The 14,425-nt window shown below is 42.3% G+C and overlaps 1 protein-coding gene and 1 long non-coding RNA gene across 3 annotated transcripts in view; one reads left to right on the top strand and one right to left on the bottom strand.

Moving 5' to 3' along the window:
• LOC120954651 (uncharacterized) overlaps nt 1-10,071 on the top strand; it is a 57,140-nt gene extending 47,069 nt beyond the window's left edge. The window contains exon 2 of the long non-coding RNA XR_007452760.1: nt 7,281-10,071. This is a non-coding gene — a long non-coding RNA (uncharacterized LOC120954651). The remainder of the gene's footprint in view (nt 1-7,280) is intronic.
• The window catches only part of LOC120954647 (E3 ubiquitin-protein ligase MIB2), a 61,451-nt gene that overhangs the window by 45,872 nt on the left and 1,154 nt on the right, over nt 1-14,425 (bottom strand). For both annotated transcript variants that reach the window (XM_049610490.1, XM_049610489.1), the window contains exon 2: nt 13,391-14,218. The gene's annotated coding sequence lies outside the window, so the exon portion shown is untranslated. The remainder of the gene's footprint in view (nt 1-13,390; nt 14,219-14,425) is intronic.

Here is a 14,425-nt window from a genome sequence, read left to right on the forward strand (position 1 = left end):
AGCAAATGCATCCTACTTGCCAGCCCCTGCCCGTAGAGGTAAACCGGGCAGGATTCTTTTCACCGTTGAGAGCCGGCGTGCTTTCACATTGACGAACCGCGTTCGACTATGAAGATGAAAAGAATAATTTTGCTTCCATTGCGGTGGAGATTTGCAGCAGTTTTTTTTTGTTAAATGTGCTAGATGAGGAGACTTTGAAAGGATGCATTCAGGGTTTGTGATTAACACTGGAGTTTCTATTCAGGTGCAGTTATAATAACTTGTGTTATTTTAAGGGTCGTTAGATCAGGACATCAGCATGTTCAAAAAAAAAAGTTCATCTTTCAAGTTCACCTTTTCAAGTCATTTCAAACATAAAACATGTATCGCAGCAAGGTAATTCTGTAAATTAAGCAAGGATTTAAAGTATCTAAACATTATAGAAATGCGTAATTTCGATTCAGGTAAATGAAATAAATCCAATTCATTCTTGAAATTGAATCAATAAAGCTGAAACTCAATTCTTGATAGATCTTCAATAAATGATTCTACAAAAATTCTGAATTTCTATGGATTTATCAATTTCCATTGAGTCGTGAATGTTTAAAGATCTATGAATATCAGAATAATTGATAATCTTTGAGGAATCATTAAACTCTAAAGACCAATGAATCTTTTCCAATTTTCGGATTTTCAAATCATTCATGTTATTCATGGTATGACTTGTTATGACCCTCCAAAGAATATTGAACATCTGAAAAAGCATGCAAAAATAAGAAACATCTTGGTTTTTTTAGTTGAATCCATTTCCATAGATTTATATATGTATAGAGATTCAAGAATCTTTGGATATTCCTTTCGTGATTCGATTCCATCATTTAAATTAACTTACAATATTGGATATAAAATAACATAACCTCTTCTTTCACGATTCGGGCTCAACACTTACCAACCTAAGACCATCTCGGACTTAATCGACCTAAATTAAACAAACAGCACGAATAAGCTGCACTCGCTGCACATTTCACCCACCGGTTTGGTGGCTTTCTTCCTTCGTCAATGGTCACAAATTGTTAATTGCCTCCTGGCACCCCTCGGAAGCCTGCACTCCCACACACAAACACCAGCGCCAGACCATTCAGCGGTTGGTCAGTGTTATCGTCGCCGGCAACACGATATACCCCACCATCGATACCATTTTGCCAACAGCAGCAGCAGCAGCAGCAGCAGGAGGTCCTGCAATTAAATCCAACATCTCTTCGCTTCCACAATCCACGAGTGCGAAGTGAAAACAGAGCGAGCGGAGAAGCAACCTTAGGATGTTGATAAATGATGGGCAAGGATGACGAGTTCCGGTTTATGCTGCACTAGGGGCGGCGGCGAGTGGGCACCATTTGCAATCAATCGGACTGATTGCATTCAGCCGATAAGTGCGCGGCGGGGGTCACACCACCATCGATGCAAGATCAATTACGCTAATCGATGTCCTTCGTTGGCACGTAGTCGCGCGCAGCCAATGGTCTAACGGCTGGTCGGTCGGTTAATGTTCTAACGATTTCTGCCCACTCACACAAACCCACACCCCGATGCCGGCTACTGGCGGGGACGAATTCCGGGAGGATTGTGGCTGTTGTTTGATGTGTTTTCATGAACCGTGAGCATACAGATAAGCAAGTTCTGCGTGTTTATTGCCATTTTACGACTCTTCGAACGGCATCTGTCGGCATTGTATTGTTGTTAAGAAGTCTTCAAGCTATAGAAGAACGCATTCCAGTTGGAATACATTCAGTCGGTTGAGTCAGCAAGGAAGTTGAACAACTCAAAAAGACATAGAATTCTGCATTTGCACATTCCGATTGCAACTGCCCGATAGCCACCTAAAAGGCTGAAATTGAATCATGTTCTATTTAACAGCAACATGAGGCATACATGTAAAAGTTTGTAAATGACTCAAAAATGCAACCCTTGCTGTACAAAACGAGATTAAAACAAAACACAGCGATCGAGTCATTACTCTCCGATGACAAGGCACACAAACATGTGCCCATTACACGGCCCCAGGCACGACACGCCTCGGCGTTAAGAACGTCTACGATGGAGAAGGAAGTGGCCGAGACACCCATTAGTCTCCGGAATGACCGATACAACACCCGCGCGTCATCTTCGATCAAAATGCAGTGCAGCAAAAACGCACCGCGCGCGCAGTATCTTACGCCGATACCGTTTCAGTGATAACAGTCACTCGGCCGCCCCATTGCGAACCCCCGTCTTTGCTGTGTCTTGCAGAGGACGGTCAGGGAAGTCGCCAGCATTAAAACTTGATGTCCACTTAACGATCCATCCGCCGGTGGCCCCCTGTTGTAGCCAAACCGACCGATGACCGATAAAAATGGTGCAGTAGAGTTGAAGCAGCAGCAGCAAAGGCGACCGATTCGAATCGCTTTGTCCGAACCGAACAACCATTAGCGAAAACATAAGAATGGACAACGCCAATACGTGTATAGCATTGCGCCATTGGGCCAGAGTGGATCTGCCGCGACGCTGCTGCTGCTGCTTCTGCTGATAACGGACGACCGCAGCACGGGTTTTGCCGCCCGTTCTATGCCGTCGGACACGTCTCTTTGCCATGGCTGTTCTTGGTTTGCGATGACCTCGCCCGATTATACGACACACACACACACACACACAAACACGCATATGCAACGGAAACACATTTGGCGTAGAAATGCAATCGGTAGCGATGGGGTTTGCGACAGAATTGACGCCGTCAAGTGGTGCTACTGTCTCCTCCAAAAAGGTCTCTGTCCCTCTCTCGCCGGCCTTCCTGGCTTTGGAGTGGCTTTTTCAAGGTCTTGAAAACGGCAAAGTGTTTGCAGAATATATTAATAGTAACCGAAAGGTCAATGTTTGATTACAAAAGCTTCATTCTTTTTTAGTAATTCAGGAAAACTTTAGGAATAGAGCATTGGATTATGATAATTGCAATGAAATTCTTCAATTAAATTAGATTAAAAATCATAAATAAAGGCTCTCAATGGTCAATAAATTCGTGTAGAATTTAAAAATAATCGTACAACATACATAAAGTTAAAAGAAAGTTCAAATTGTCAGGAATAAGTTATAAGCAATATCTTTGAACATAACAAATCCGTTTAACAATTTAAAATTCAAACTATATTTTTTTGCATTTTAGTTTCATTATACCACTCGGCGGAAAAGCTCTTTCAGTTCCTTGGCTGTGATGCAACAACTTCATTTGCTAGGAAAAAGCTTTACGGCACACAAAACCGCACAACATCAAAGGCACTCAGCAAAGTAGCAAAAAAAAACTGCACCGGACACTTGTAAAATGGAGTAGCGCTAGTAGAAAATAGACACATTTCAATAGACGCAGTAGGAAAAGCGGCTGGCACGAATCGCGTGTGGTCTGTGCCTGGTGCATTCAATGCAAATAACCGCCAAACGGTACCTTTGAGCGTGTAATCAAGGTTTAAAAAAAGGGGGAAAATTAAACATCGCAATGTAGGTGGAAAGTAGCATCAACGAGTTGATTTTTAACGCGAGCTTCATTTTTTTTTAAAGGAAAGATGCTAACATATGTTAGATCCTTTAATCCAACATTCAAACATACCCGGACATTACAACTACTAACGTGCAACAGTTTATTTTGGAATGCAAAAAGCAGGTTTTTAAGCAAATATGATCCTTCCATGCCAACGATAACGACATGATGGCACCGTTTCGTGTGTGTGTTTAGTGGATTGCATGTGAGATTGCATATTCAAGAACCGTAAAATTTGTCCCACTTTTTCGAAATCGTTTCCATATCAAATCACACAAGTGTCTGTTTCAGCTTTTTTTTGTATCATCTCTAATCCTGATGAACCTAAAGAGCGAGAGGCTTATCCCAACTCTAACACGTGCGCATGATGCAACGATGCCCGGGATGACGTAAAACTGTGGCTTGAGATACGCAAATGAATACGCAAACACGAAGCAGCGCAGCATGGAGGACAGCTTCAGAATTGGGGGAAAAAACTCGTTGAATGATTTTAAAAATACACCCAGCAATGATATTTCACGTTCGCTCTCTTTTCCGAAGCGCCTGGACATTTATCCAGCCTGGAGCAGTTTGTGCAGCGCAATGTTTACACACTTTTGCGCACACAGGAACGCCTCCCAGATGGTTCGCGCTTTTTTCTCCTGCATCCCTGCCGGATGACATCCTTAAGGAAGCGGCAGAAAAGCAAAAAGAGTGGAAAAAAGCACGCCATGGACGCGCGTGCATCATTCGTTTTGAGTGTTTGGTGCTTCATTTGCCTGGCCTTACTGCCCAGTAACAGCCGCTCCCGGGGCCGGCGTAGGCTGCAGTCACACAACCATCCCTTTTACGCCGCTACTAACCAGTTGAATCTCCGGCCATGCCAGCAAGATCCTAACAAAAAATAAACATTTTATTCATTTGCCAACCAACGACAACACAGCGCCCCGGAAAGGGAAATAAAAGTAGAAGAAGAAGCCAAGGAAAAACGGCCTCCTTCTGGTGACGGAAAGCTGCCACCACAGGGTCTGTAGGCAAAAAAAAAAACGGACACACATTTTATCCATTCTTGCGCGCACTCGCAGCAACACTTTTTCTGCCTGCGCCTGGCGGCATTTCCGTTGACGAATGTTGTTTCCTTTTTCATTTCCGCTCCTGCTCCTTGGCTACCCGCCGGCGCGTTTGGTGCACGCTTCCGGGGGCACCTCCTTCCTTGTGGTGGTGGTGGTGGTAGTAAGAACATTCTACGCACCAAACTTGACGGGCAGCGGAATCCCAAGGAACTCTGGAGTAAGGAAGAGCAGCAGAGAAAAGAGAATGCTGTTTACGAAGCATTGGTGACGGTTGTCCTGAGGTTTGCTGGGTTCTCGTTGACTTGGTGGTTGTGTGTGATGTCGTTTAGTTGCGTATTGTTGTGCCTTTATCGAAGAATATTTCGAAAGGATTATTTTTTATTTTGTCTAGCATTTAAGTTACAATTTGATTTGATAGTCGGAAAAAAGGGGGACAAATTTTGAAAATAACTGCTAGAAAAAACATAAAATTACGTCATTATGTGAACGCATTACCATTATTGTATTACAGTGTGTTGAAGAAAATTTTTCTAGAATTAAATAAGAAAACTAAAATTCAATTCGACGTGTCATTTCGTGTGGAATTTTGAAGTTATTTTAGCTACCATAAGGACTGATTAAAAATGGGTAATAATTTCAGTACAAGAACGTTGGTATTGCTTGTCGAAAGCTTTATGTGAAGTTTCATATTTATATTTTGATAAACTTTTTCTAATTGGCGTAATCGTTATATGCCGGACATACCGGCCTATACAAGGCCTATACAAGGCTTTCGACACTGCATTCAGTACCATGCAGCCGGATAGTCAGTCCTTGCTACATGGTGGTGTTGGGTAAATCTGATTTAGATTAATATTCATATTTATTTGTCTACCTTTTGGTTACACAAATGCTTAAATAATACTTATTACCTATGTTCCTAACCTAACAAAAATTAACACGAATTATCAAAAATTTGAGAAAAAAAAATTTTTTTTTTAGAAAATTAGAATCAAAAATTTAAAAATTAAAAATTAAAAATTAAAAATTAAAAATTAAGGCAGCACGGGATTATGGAGGGTTCTGATGCGGGATCGGAAAGAGGATAAGGGAAGGTTGAAATCAAACATAGAATATACACAGTTAAATCGACGAATTGCACGAAGAAGGGGGTCATTACGGCCCACTGCAGTTCGGCGGGAAGGGATCACTAGGGGAGGGCGGTTTCGAAGAACACGGTTAGGGGCGTAGAAAGGGATAGAAGAAAGAAGGGAAGGAGAATCAATATTACCAAGGAGTAATGCGGCAATAAAGGAGGATTGGGCATGGGAACGGCGGTTTTCCAATAGTTCCAGGCCAAGCTGACGACACCTGTCCTCGTAAGGAGGTATGGGGGAGGACAATCTACCCAGGATTTTACATATAGCAAACCTGGTGAACGATCGCTGCACCCGCTCGATACGTTCCACGTGGGTTCGAGCTGTAGGGGACCAGACTACTGAGCAGTACTCCAAAATCGATCTGACCAGAGAGCAGAACAGAGTCTTCAGGCACATTGGGTCGGAGAAATTGCACGCAATTTTCTTTAGGAGACCCAATGTTTTCCGCGCCTGATTGACAATTGAGTCAATGTGGTGGCTGAAGGTGAGGCCTCTGTCAAGCAAGACACCGAGGTCTTTTACGACACAAACACGATTGACTTGTACAGAATTTAGGACGTACGAGTAAGTGATTGGAGACTGCGAACGACTAAACGAAATGACGTTACACTTATCAGGACATAATGTGAGGGAATTACTAGAACACCAAGACGAAAAACGATCAAGAATATTTTGTAGGGAAATGCAATCTCTAGGAGACGAAACTGGGAGAAAGATTTTGAGGTCGTCTGTGTAGCAAGACGAATGAATTTGAATGCATCTTTGCAATGATTCAATGAATCTGAATCTCGACTGGACAGATTCATGAATCTCGAATATTCATGAATCTCAAACATCCATGGATCTCAAAAGATTTAAGAATCCAAAAGATCTATGAACCCCAAAGATGCATAGATCTCGAAAGATTCACAAATCTCTGGGGATTCATGAATCTCAAGGGAGTCATAAATTTACCAAGATTTATCTTCACAGCTTGAGCTTATTATTATTCTTCTGCTTGGCATAACAACTTACGTGGTCATGCCAGACTATACAGGCTTTCGAGCCTTCTTGGCAAGGTACCAGGAAGCCGAATAGTTTGTTTTGCTATGGGGAAACGGTCCATGCGAGGCTTGAACTCACGATGGGCGTGTTCTTAAGTCGTGAAAGTTCAGTATTTTCCAAATCATATATTAAGATTCATGAATTACTGGAGGTTTATGAATGTTCATGGATTCATGAATCTATAAGATTTCTTTGGAGCTTCATGAATCCTTGATGATTCATGAATCTTTGGATATTCTTGAATCTTTAGGGATTCGATTCGTGATTCGCTAATATCACGGATGATATAGAGATGATATGAATGAATCTCAACAAAAGATGACAGGTTACTTCAATGTTACTCAAAATGTTACTTCAATTTTTCCCTTGGACCGAATTTGCCGCCAAACTAAAACGCAAACAAACCAATTCAAACAACTAACCCAAAACTGTAGTGTCGAGAACGACGTGAAGCCTCGTAAATTTGTTCTAATTTTTAATCTACCTTTTATCTCCCCCCCTCAGACGATGACAGCCAGCCAAGCAAGAGACGCTCGCCCAATCGGTCGAAAATTATTTAAACGTGACCAAATGAAGAAATGACAGCAACGACAACAACAACAACAACCACAACAGAAGAAGCAAAACACCCACAGTGACATGCCCGGGACGCCGACAAATGCGTAAAGCAAACTGACCGCCCGCAGCAGCACCCCTAATGCGGAAATCATTAAGACAAGATCTCTTGCCCGGGCCCGAAAAGGGGAAAAGCGAGAACGAAACAGCCCGGAAACAATACAATGCAACAAACACGAAAGCGAACCGAACCGAGCAGCAGAGATTGCTCTGGGTTTTTTGTTCCATTTCATCCCGACGTCACCGACCGGAAGTCACCCACGGAAGTAGGTGCCCAGCCACATATGTTTTTTTTTTCTGTGTACGATCGCGATCTCGACGATCTGTCAGCCAGGCTTGGTCAGAGAGAGAGAGTGTGGGCGATACCGCACCGACGAGCGTAGTGTCATAGCACCAGCATCCCCCGCAGAATTCTTTCCTCTTCGATCATTTATCGCTTTTTTCTGCTTCTGATGCTGCAACGGCGGAGAAAGAAGGGGGCGTCAGGCATCTTTCTTTATCTCTTTCGCTTTCCCTGTCAACGGCGTGTGTGTAGCTACGGAATCAGTTTTGCCCCGTTCAAATTGGGTGTCACTAGCAGTGGACAGACCAGACACATTTTCTTCCATAAACACACACACAATTGCTATTTCCGAGACAAAAAGTGTGTCTCTCGGTTCTGATAAATATTGTGACAACAATGGCATTGCTGCAAAGCCACTCTGGGACGGTTTCTTCCATTGGCGACCTAACCCGATGACTCACAATCCCGGGTGACAGCGCTAAAAGCCACAACCATCACACTACTCACTACTCTGGCTGGCATATCTGGAGGACGGTGATTACACTACAATGGTGCACAACATTGCTCGCTCGCTTTGTACAGAGATCAACGGCACTACTATATGCTGCCCTGTCAACCCCGTGTGACGTCAGTCAGTGCGAGCTGCGGACTTCTCTATTGTCATTGGAACCGAGCAATGTAAAGGGCCGACTAAACGGGGTAAACTGTTATCAGGGCGAACATGCTACCAACCGGGGCTACCTTGCGCTTCCGGTAGTTGTTAGTGTGTGTGTCGGTGAGAGAAAGAGTGTCGGCGTGACTACACAGCATCTGTATCTGATTTCCCGGAAGATGTACGTACACGCGCGGCCCGGCCGAACGAACTGGTTGCTGGTGGCAGATGGTGGCGATGGGTACACACAAGTATACAATTAGGACCTGCCAATTAGATATCGGAGACACACGGGCACACACTCGGAGGGCTGCTGGTTGGGTTGAGTTTTTGTGGCGGAAGTGCTAGTGGAAGTGCTTTGGTGATGAACCCGAGGGGCTGGAGTTTGGTTACGATCATCTCGGTTGCACTAATCACATTAGTAGTCGTTCACTAACCTGTTGAGCACGTCAAGGTCGAAGTTCTGACCGGGAGTAGCGCACCGAGTAGCACTCTTTTCAGAATGTTATGGATGAAATTTTGCATATGAAGCAAAGTTGCGTGTGTTCGGTTGATTCAACACAAACTGAACAAATGATCACAAATTATTGGAGAAGAGTATAACTTGGAAATGACAATTCTGGGCAGTAAATTGCAAAAGCAGGAATTACTATGTAGAAGATAGTAACCTATTGTCATGGGAAGTCAACCAGTTGTGTGTAAGAGCTAGGTGTTCTTGGGATATTGCAAAACGCATCCTATGCCAAAAATATCCTCCTACGCATCCTATGGTAAGGGTGATGCTTAGCGAATAATTTTGCAATTGGATTTAAGGGTGGATCGGATCATTAGTATCTTTTCGGATCGGATCATTAGTATCTTTTCGGATCGGATCATTAGTATCATCAGCATTCAAAAACTGAAGAAATTTAGGACAAAAAGGAGTTATTTATATCGTAAGGCAGGTTGGTTGAAGTCCCCCTTTTGCTGCAGAAAATTTGATGAGGTTAAATGTTATTTAGAGTCGTCTCTCGAAGTCGAAAGATGAACAATGGGGCCCTTCACGATTCTAGTCAGTTTTTTGTATGAAGTTTGCCAGTTGGAGGCTGAAATCATGTAAACACTCCATACAAATCCACAGATAAAACTTGCCTGATATTTTCAGTCTAGATTATTCTAGCTTTAAAGCTAGAATTAGATTCGAGTACCAGCTCGAAAACTCGGTGTTGTTTACATTTACCCCAAGGTGCATTAAAGAGTTCTGGTGGTGGAATCCAGAATCAATATGTATGTAGTCCAGGTGGTCTCATAGCATGTTTTTTATAATCAAATTTGAACATCACTTTTGACAGGACGGATGACATCTTTTGCTCAAACAAGCTTTCTGGAGGCTTGACGAATACACAAAACACTCTTAATATCTTCATTCAGAAACAGAAGCGATAAAATTCAGCCTTCTAAATTCATATACCTTGGGATAAGCCCACCTGTATATTATACCCACTCAGATAGCTGCTCGAAAACTGCTATACAAAGCAAACAGCTGACAGGCTGAAATTTCAGCCTACGAGCTCAAAACGGAAAGGGCCCCAATATTTGTTTTTTGTTAATAATAAAGAAAAGGAACAAAAATCGGCATTTAAGTTTTTTGGATGTTTAGCCCGGCTTTAGACGGGCTTCAGAAAAATCGCTCGAAATGAGTAAAACAAGATTTTCTTTTCCTTCCAATCTAAAAGGCAGTTCGCAACACTTCTACCTTTCATATACACACCTTGATTGTTTGTTTTCTTCTATCTGTCAAACGCGACAGCGGATCTAAGTTGAAAATTTGAGAAAAACTAGATTTACAGTTTTTTTTCACACAAAACAAATATCTGGGCATTACATACAAGGGTAATTATTCTCAGGATTTGTAATGTGTAACGCTTTCGGAACGGTCTTGTCTCCCGAATATTGTTGTTCATTTGTTATGTGATTGGGTCTTACAATGTATATTTAGCTAAGCAATCCTTCAATACCATAGACTATTGACCGAAATATACTGTAAACTATAGATCATCGATATATTTTCTAGTTGTTGCTACGTACAGCATGCTTCCTGTTCTATAAACGAACCATTCTACAACACACCGCCATCAACAACAATTCCTATGCGATTGCAACACATCCAAACCCTTCAATCTTTGCCTTCCGCTCTGACCAATCAACACACTTAAGCGCTGTTCTTTAGCGATTGCCTTTGTTGCCAGTATGGAACACTTCAACGTGTGTCCGCAGAAGGAAAACAACCGATTCGTGATCGATAGTTTAAAAGAAAGCAACCAAAAAAAACCCTCTTTCCATTTCCTCTAGTAACACAGTTTCGTAACAATGTTGAATTCACACGGCCTGTCGAAATGATCTTCGGATGAGATTGAGGGCCAAACAATTTCCCCACGCCAGGTGGAGCAGATTCTAGTTTGATTGTTTTTTTTTTATTGCGCAAAAAAAGACGCACCCAAAATTAGAATTGAAATAAAACACACAGAAAAACGTCTGTTGGAAAATTTAGTGTTTTGTGGAAAAGCAAATGCATCCTACAATGTGTACTCTAACACTTCCCATCGTAAACACGTTTTAACGATAAAAATAAATCAATGGAAAAGGGATTTTTTGTTATTCTTGCGCTTGCAACGTTGCAATCGTTGTTTGGCGACCGAGAAATAGTAACTGACTAAATAGTCTGCGATGAGCAAATGGAACGTTTCCACTAGACAGAGTGCACAAACCAATGCAATGCATCGAAATGTCCAAAGCCCGGAACAGGATCCTTCCTTCCCAAGCGAGCCGATCCCGGACCTGATTGATTTAATTAGGTAAAGTGCCATTTTATCAGCCGCACCTATCGGCATAAGCGGTGAAATGTACGGTTGAATGTGTGACACCGTAAGTCGATTTATTTGCGCTTCCTTTTTCCTCCCTTTTTTCTGATAACTGCGCACGATACCGAAGCAAAAGGTGGTCGTCGCAATGAGTCAGGCAGAAAAGATAATTTATGCACCTGTGCGCTCTGTTTTGGTACTCGCAATCGTTCCAGCATTGGGTTGGATGAAAAAAAAAACAATTCATTTGTTTGTTGTCGTTTTTTGTCACAAAGTACGAACATATGCAATGGCATCATACTTTGTTTTTTTTTTATAACAATTTGCTGCTGCTGCTGCGCTACAGTGCACCCGGCACAGGGGAATGGAGAAAAGTCAACCAATATGAACTCCTTTGGTTTGGTCGTGGTGTGTCGTGGACGCTATCGCTAAGTGAGGGCAAAATGCTATCCAAACACACACACAAATAAGCCTGTTCATGAAGCAGGGCTGTTTGTGAGGCAATGTTTATTTGTTGCAAAGATAGAGAGATTGCTTAAGAAACATAACACAGAGAAACAACACTCAGTAATTTAAAAATAAAACATTTTAATGCGAACAAACATTGTGTAAAATATTTTAAAATATTTAACTACAAAATGTATTTTGAGGGCCGGTATCAGTTTTTAAATATTATCATTATTAATTTGCTTCCTTTCTCTTCTTTTTTATTTCTGTTCCGATAACTGCGGCGATATCAACGCAAAAGGTGGTCGCTCTTTACACAGTTATCAGGTGGTTAAGGGGATTTTTATCTGTTTTGTTGCAATATTAATCATTTAAGGTCTAAACGTGAGCGCGTTGTATGATAGTATAAATTTTTCAATAAACTGACTGATTTTAAAATAAAAAAATGATATATTTTTTTACTAAACATTAAAGCTGAAGGATGAAACAAATCTGTAGTATAATAGTCAAAATATTTAATAAAATCAAATTTAACCTAATGGTTGAGCATATAGGATCGTATGTTGGTTGGATCTAGTTGGATCATAAATCTTATTAGTTCTAACTAACTTTCACATTGGATAATTGTATCTCTTGCCAATATTAAGCAAAATTGTTTGTCCTGTATTTTTCCATCAATATATTTTTTTCTGATGAAGTTTTCTTTTAATGCCAAAACCGGCTCCTCGCATTTCTGACTGTTGATAAAATTGGTCCGTTATTGTACATGTATGGGACCTAAAGTTCTGTTTCTCTCCCTAGAGTTTCTAGGAAAAAAAGACCCTTGCTCGCGGTACAATAACCCAAACGCCACAACAACGCACAACAGGTAGCCATGGCAATGCCATGGAGACCTCGAACCCCACCTCGGAACGACGGAAAGGTTCCTTTTTCCTATTACCACTACTGCAACCGACTCATACCAAAAATCAACCCCCTTTTAATGATGGATATTTGGTTTTGTGCGATACACTACTACTCCCCCTTTTAGGGTTTATCTATAGCCGTAAAAAGCAAAAGGGAGAAAAACACACACACGCGACATTAGTCATCCGCACGTACCGCTTACGCACTCTGTTGTCATCTGCATGTGTTCTAGACGGTCTGGGGAGCCAATGTTTGCCGACGTAAACGAAAGCAAAAAACGAAAAAAAAACGCTGATTGTGCAAACTCCTTTAAACCGGTACAGAGTAATGGGTGGAATGGTATCAGTTTCAGCGAGGGTTTTTTTTTTTTTTGAAATCTATTCCCTGACCCGGTAACAAAGCTAATGCAAAGATTCGTCTTGTGTACCACCCGAAGAGGGACGTGTGTTGGTGGGGTGGTGCAACAATAGAACACACGTTCCTCCCAAGTGGGCAAACGGTGTGTGCGTGTGTGTTTCGAGGGGGCAGGTTTGTCCCAAGTGGACCCAAAAATAGAAACTTCGCTACGGATGAGTCTCGTTCGACACACACACACAGACACACTGATACAAGCGCAAATACTCATATGAGGTTTTTTGTTGCCTATTTTTGTCTTCCGAAACCATCCCCCTTGTGCCAGACTGATCATTCGAATTTTCCCGTCCCTTTGCCGGGTACCCAACTTCCCCACAGGGGGGGAAATCCCCTTTGGCATTTGCGTTTGGCACAATCTCGTTGCGCTTTTTCCTGTTGGATTTTCTCCTCCTAAAGGGGCAGCTTGCTGTCTCGCTCTAAAACTGTTTACTTTGACCACGGGTTCGGTTTTACTTACGGAGTGCTTGTGTGGCCTGCTGCTGCACGCACCAGGATCAGACGATGGGGTTTTTTTTTGTTGTATGTGTGATTGGAACGTGACTTCGTATGTTCGACCGGTTCACAGTAGGCGTTGTGGCAAAAACGAACGGATGTGTTGCTGATGTCCGTTTCCTTCCTTTTACAGCAGCCTTCGTCCTTCCTGCTGGCTTTGGGCTACGGGGGCACACACAGTCGGGCACACTCTTGGGCTACAGAAAACTCTCCCAAAAAAAGGGACAGCCTTGAAGGAAGCAGCCTTCGATTTCGAAACACAAACACACACACGTACACACTTCTTTTTCTTCCTTTTCTAGGCTTCTATTTGATTCCCCCACTCTATTCTTCTACTTCTTTCGAAACGAAGCACAGACACACCCGGAGAGACACTTTTTTCACGCACGATCACGCACGATCGAGAACAACTTTTTACTATTGGGCGGGGGGATACAGCACACACGCACACTGGTTGAGAGGGGGAAATAAATTAACAAAACACACATACACGCACACACACACGCGCGCACGGGTTCCGAAATAGATGTGCAGCTGGGCGACGAACGAAAAAAAAAAGCGATAGACCACACACACACACACACAAACACGAGATGATTGCGTTGTTGTGCTGTGTTCCGACCGATTTAAAGAAACGCACTGCGAATAAAACGGGAAAAGCTCACGGCCCAGAGCGCGAATCACAATTCACAAATTAAACAAAAACACACACACATACACACACGAGGGCATAGACCACTCTCACACACTTACACAGATACAATTATTTTGCCCTACGAGATGTATCAAAACACTGCAAAGGGTGGAAAGGAAAAACAATAGATTAGTAAAAACGATTTAACAAAATCTTGCAAATATTGGCCAGTGCATTAGCGCGTTGCCTTTTAAGAGGTAAACAAACTGAATCTGCACACACACCCATGCACATGTAAATCCCGTGCTGGCTCTGTAGTTTTTTGACATTTACGCCCAGAGACGATATAAAAACAAAAGCCAACAA

The sequence above is a fragment of the Anopheles coluzzii genome, chromosome 3, assembly GCF_943734685.1.
Source record: "Anopheles coluzzii chromosome 3, AcolN3, whole genome shotgun sequence".
NCBI classification, from domain to species: domain Eukaryota; kingdom Metazoa; phylum Arthropoda; class Insecta; order Diptera; family Culicidae; genus Anopheles; species Anopheles coluzzii.